Genomic DNA, 6,673 nt, shown 5'->3' on the forward strand with positions numbered 1-6,673 from the left:
TCCTGAATATTCATTGGAAGGACTGATGCTGAAACTGAAACTCCAATACTTTGGCCACCTGATGCGAAGAGCTGACTCATTTGAAAAGACCCTGATGCTGGGAAAGATTGAAGGCAGGAGGAGAAGGGTATGACAGAGGATGAGATGGTTGGATGGCATCACCAACTCAATGAATATGAGTTTGAGTAAACTCCCGGAGTTGGTGATGGACAGGGAGGCCTGGCATGCTGCAGTCCATGGGGTTGCAAAGAGTCAGACACAACCGAGCCACTGAACAGAACTGAAAGTTTTCTGACATAAAATCTGATGGTTCTGATGTAAAATCTGACAGAACTTAAAGGGTTCTGAAATAAACTGTGACAGAAACTAGAGGGATAGGAGGTAAACTCTGACAGAACATAGGACATTCTGAGGTAAACTGACAGAACTGAAAGGGTTCTCAGGTAAAAATCTGAAGTAACCTAGAATGTTCTGAGGTAGAATCTGACAAGCCTAGGACGTTTTGAGTAAAATCCAATAGAACTTAGTACATTCTCATGTAATACCTGACAGAAATGAGAAGATTCTGAGGTAAAATCTGACAGAAACTGGAGGGTTCTGAGGTAAAATCTCAGAGAACCTAGAGGATTCTGAGGTAAAATGTGATGGAAGCTAGAGTCCTGAGGTTAAATTGAAAGAGACCAGAGGGTGATAGGTAAAGTCTGACAGAACTAAAAGGGTTCTCAGGTAAAATATGACAGAACCTAGGGCTTTCTAAGTTAAAATCCGACAGAACCTAGAGGGTTCTGAACTAAAATCTGACCAGATTGTTCTAGGTAAAATCTGTCAGAAACCAGAGGGTTCTGAGGTAAAATCTGACAGAAAATAGAGGGTTCTCAGGTAAAATCTGATGGAAACTAGAGGCTTCTGCAGTAAAATCTGACAGAACCTAGAGGGTTCTGAGGTAAAATATGACAGATAGTAGACAGTTCTCAGGTAAAATCTTACAGAATCTAGGGAATTTTGCAGTAAAATCTGACAGAATCTTGTACTTCTGAGGTAAAATCTGACAGCAAGAAGAGGGTTCTGAGGTAATATCTGACAGAGACTAGGACATTTGTAGATAAAATCTGACAGTACCTAGAGGGTTCTGAGGTGAAATCTGACAAACCTAGAGGGTTCTGAGGTAAAATGTGGCAGAAAAGACAAGGGTTCTGAGGTAAAAACTGACAGAGCCTAGAGGGTTTTGAGATAAAATCTGACAGAACTTAGAACGCTCTCAGGTAAAATCTGACAGAGCCTGGAGGATTCTGAAGTAAACTGTGACAGTAACTAGAGGAATTTGAGGTAAACCCTGACAGAACCTCGGGCACTCTGAGGTAGACTTTGACAGAACCTAGAACATTCTGTGGTATACTCTGATAGAACCTAGAGGGTGCTGAGGTAAAATCTGACAGAGCCTAGGACATTCTGAGGTAAAATATGACAGAACCTAGACGGTGCTGAGGTAAAAATCTGACAGAACCTAGAGGGTTCTGAGTTAAAATCTGACAGAAAGTAGAGGGTTCTAGGTAAAATCTGACAAAATCCAAAGTGTTCTGAGGTAAAATCTGACAGAAAGTAGAGGGTTCTAGGTAAAATCTGACAAAACCAAAAGTGTTCTGAGGTAAAATCTGACAGAACCTAGAGGGTTCTGTGGTAATATGTGACAGAACCTAGGACATTCTAGGTAAGTCTGACAGAAACTTGAGGGTTCTGAGGTAAAATCTTAAAGAAACTAGAAGGTTCTGAGGTAAAAATCTTAAAGAAACTAGAAGGTTCTGAGGTAAAATCTGACAGCACCTCAAGGGTTCTGAAGTAAACTGTGACAGAAACTAAAGGAATTTGAGGTAAACCCCAACAACCTAGGACACTCTCAGGTAAACTGACAGAAACTGGAACGTTCTGTGGTATACTCTGACAGAACCTAGAGGGTGCTGAGGTAAAATATGACAGAACATAGTGGTTTCTGAGGTAAAATCTGACAGAAGCGAGAGGGTTCTGAGGTAAAATCTGACAGAACCTTAGGTTTCTCAGGTAATATGTGACAGAACCTAGGACGTTCTGAGATAAGTCTTATAGAAGTTTGAGGGTTCTGAGGTAAAATCTGACAGAACCTTAGGTTTCTCAGGTAATATGTGACAGAACCTAGGACGTTCTGAGATAAGTCTTACAGAAGTTTGAGGGTTCTGAGGTAAAATCTGACAGAACCTCAGGTTTCTCAGGTAATATGTGACAGAACCTAGGACGTTCTGAGATAAGTCTTACAGAAGTTTGAGGGTTCTGAGGTAAAATCTGACAGAACCTAGGATGCTCTGAGTTAAAATCTGCCAGAAACTAGAGGGTTCTGTGCTAAAATCTGACAGAAACCATATGGTTCTAGGTAAAATCTATCAGAAGCCACAGGGTTCTGAGGTAAAATGTAACAGAAACTGGAGGGTTCTTAGGTAAATTTTGACAGATCCTAGAGGGTTCTGAGGTAAAATCTGACAGATCCTACAGGGTTCTGAAGTAAAATCTGACAGAAAGTAGAGGGTTCTGAGGCAAATCATGAGAGAACATACTATGTTCTGAGGTGAATTCTGTCCCAAATTGGAGGGGTGTGAGGTAATATATAACAGAACCAGAGGGTTCTGAGGTAAAATCTGACAGAATCTAGAGACTTCTGAACTCAATCTGATAGAAAAAGAAGGTTTCTCAAAAACCTGACACAAACTATTGGTTCTAAGGTAAAATCTATGAGAAATTAAGAGGTTCTGATTTAAAATGACCTAAGTAAGGAGGTCATGAAGGAGTTTTGTGTGATCTGAGGGTAAGAAGGAGATTTCTGAGGCTTTTTTTGTGGGAATGGAGGTTATTTCTGAGGGGTTTCTATGTGAAAGTGGGAAATTTCTAAAGTTATTCTGAGGAAAAGACAGAGATATCTGAGAGAAAGTAGGAAATACCTGAGAGAAAGTTAGATATTTGTCAGGGAAAGGTGTTTTCTCAGGGAATTTTGCAGAAAATTCTGTATATTTCTGAGATAATTCTGAGATTAAGGAACAGATTTCTGAGGGAATTCTCAGAGATAGACATTTCTTCAGGAATTCAGTGGGAAAGCAGGAGATTTCTGATGGAAATAAGATCTCTTTAGGGAATTCTGAGGGAAAGAAGATTTCTGAGATAATTCTGAAGTTTAAAAAAAATCTGACTTCTGAGGGAATCCTGAGAAAAAGAAGGAGATTTCTGATGGAATCTGAGGGAAAGGAAGAGATTTTGAAGATTTCTGAGAGAAGGAATTTGAGAAGGGTTTCTGAGAGAAGGTGGGTGAGTGGAATTGTGCTTGAAGGAGAGTATGAGAGAGCTCTGAGAAAATGAGGTTGAGAGGAAATTCTCAGAAAATGAGATTTAGAGGGTATTCTGTAAGAAGTGTAATGCCCCTGCTTTTATTTGTAATTTTAGTTATATGTGCTTTCTCTCTCCTTTTTTTCAGTAGTGTTGCTAGGATTTATCAATTTTGTTTATTTTTTATTTGACGTTGTTGATTATTGGTTTTCCATCTTCTATTTCATTTATATCTGCTCTAATGTTTTTATTTTCTTTCTTCCACTGGTTTTGGATTAAGTGTGCTCTTCTTTTTCTAGTGTTAAAGTGCAAAATTCAGTTGCTGATTTGAGATCTTTCTTCTTTATTAATGTATATGTTTGTAGCTATAAATTTTCCACTGAGGTCCTCTTTTGCTGCATCCCCTAAGTTTGGTATGTTTTATTTTTATTTTCATTCATGCTTAAATTATTTTCTAATTTTTCTATCTTTTTCTTCTTTGACTCACTATTGTTAAGGATGCATTTGTCGATTTCCACATATTTGTTGATTTTCCTGTTTTTCTTCTGTTACTGACTTCTAGCTTCATCCCATTATAGTTCGAGAAGATAGTTTGTATGATTTCAATTTTTTTAATTTATGGAAAAATGTTTTATGTGCTAACATAAAGATGCTTCAGTCTATCCTGAAGAATATTCCATGTGCACTTGAGTAGAATGTGTATTCTGTTATCATTGGGCGAAGTGTTTTGTATATGTCTGTTAGGTTTAGTTGGTTTAGAGTATTGTTCAAATCCCCTATTTCTTTTTTAATTTTCTGTCTAGATGTCTTTCCATTATTTAAAGTAAGGAATTGAGGTCTCCAACTATTATTGTAGAACTGTCTTTTTCTCCTTTCACTTCTGTTAGTTTCCTTCATATATTTTCTGGCTCTGTTGTTTGGTGTGTATATATTTGTAATTTTTAAATCTTATTGTAGCTTGACCCTTTTAACTACAAAATGTCTCTTGTACAATTTTTTTAACTTAAAATCTATATTATTTGATATTAGTATAGCCAGATCAGCTGTCTTTACTGCTATTTACATGGATTTGCATAGTGTTGATAGCAAAATTTAGATTATGATCTAGGTAAGTGACAGTGGTTCAAAAATAAATTTTTGTCATGTTATTGCTTATTCATTTATCTGAAGTTAGTTTAAAAGTGTCAAGAAATGTCTTATATGTGTATATGTATTTTCTTCAAGTGTGTGTACTATTTATTATAGAATTCATTTTTTTGAGATCATAAAATTGTTCATATTTATTTGTAGCTAAAAGCTGATACTATAAACTTTAGTTTACTGTATGTGTTATGTCCCAGTTACATTTATAGTCTACATAGTCAACTAAATAATAATCATACTAATTGCTGCTGGATTATCATATGTTTATGTACATGTGTATCATGTTTATGTGCAGGTGTATTGTATGTACATCCCTTTTAATGTATATTTAAAGTGGGCATCAAGTCAGTTTTATATCCATAATACCCAACAGACTTATATTTTGACTTCTAAGACTCTAGAAATATAGATCACATATACCTTTTTCATTTAAAATTTACTATAGGTCTTTATTTGTACAGTTCTGAGAGTATTGGCTACATGTGTGCCATGCATTGCTCTCCAGTTATAACACTATACAAAAATGAGGACATTTTGGTGATATCATTTTACAGAAGTAAATTGAGGGAGCTAATTCAATATCAATTTACTATACTTTTAAAATATCAGTTTCTCTTTAATTGAGAAAAAAATTCAGGTATAGGCTGTTAATGCAATATGATTTAGAAATATATGAATTTGATAATTTTTTTCCTTTTGTGAAAATTATTTTAAAGCCCATAATGTTTACTGACAAGATTATTTACATTTTAGAAGCACCTGCCATAATACTTTGCTAAAACAATTTATTATTGAAAGAATTCATGTGTATCTATGAGCAATTATAAGGAAGTTAAAGTTGCAGAATAATCTGTGAATGTTCTTACCTGTCCTTCTCTCCCTCAGAATTGTTGCTCATTGTTTTATTTCTCCATGTTGCTTCCAATCTTTAATCCCAGCAAACAAAAAAAGCAAGTCATCCTTATACATTATGATGAGGAAAAGAAAAATTTCATCAAGAAGAGATGAGATGTTAGTTAAGTATTCCCCACAACCATCAACTTTGTGCTCAGCACCATGGAATTTATAGTAAGAACAGAAATATAGAAAGTCAAAGACAACAATACAGAAATTGTTATTCAGTAAGCATTTAGCATATATGAACTATGTGAAATGTACAGTCGTATGTCTCATACAAGTAAGTTTGTTTTCCTGAAAAGGAAATAGGTTAGATGATGCTATTAAGTAAAGCAGAGGTTAAGACTTGAGTTCTAGAGGAAGACTGGCCATATTCAAAACCTGGCTCTACTGCTCTGATAATATAATTCTGGATAAACCACTTAATCTCTAAGCCTTGCCATTTTTGTCCATAGAGTAGGGATGATGATAGTAGTACATACCTCATTCAGTTGAAAGATGGTGTTAGTACATTTTCAATAAAAGCTTAGTCGTCTTGTAGCTAAAAGCTATTGAAAAAAGTATCTATTCATTAAATAATTGGGTGAAATGTTTGCTTTTAAAAACATGTTGACCAGGTCAAAAACTGTTGCATAAGTTGTGTGAACATTCATGTTTTTACATTTATTTGTTAATTTATATAAAAAACAATGTGTGCTTCTATAGTGTATTTGTTTCTAAAAGAATGTAATATAATTGGATATTACAAGTTATTTCCAGAAAGGAAAGAATATGATGAAAATCATCATAATTATCTATAAAGTTCCATTTATTAAATATTCAGCCTTTTTTCAAGTACTGTTTTTCTCATCAGGGTTTGATTGCAGCATTAAGGGGATACTTTAAAAAAGCCATTGCTGAATTGATTTTTTTGTCTTCCTCAGAGACAGTCTATGCTGAGTAGAAAATGTAACAGGTTTACTGATAATTTTCTTTGTTTACCTATTCTATGCACTGTTCCAGAAAGGAACAGTGTAAGATTTCTGTTACTGAGTTAGCTTGACTTTAATACCTGTCAATTCAGTAAAGGAGAAAAAGCTCAATCAAATCATATGTTATGTTGATAAAACAATATATTTGAGTTTTTTAAACAATTCCACTTCATGCATTTTTGCACAGGTCATACTATTTGAAAACATGGTCTGACTTATGCTTCTGTAGCTTTTAAGAGGAGCTGAATTCTGACTACCTCAAAAAATTATTTTGTTCAGCCCAGTAACACCTATTGAGCATTGAATAGATACCAGATAAT

This window comes from Cervus elaphus, chromosome 29, assembly GCF_910594005.1.
Source record: "Cervus elaphus chromosome 29, mCerEla1.1, whole genome shotgun sequence".
Classification (NCBI taxonomy): Eukaryota; Metazoa; Chordata; class Mammalia; order Artiodactyla; family Cervidae; genus Cervus; species Cervus elaphus.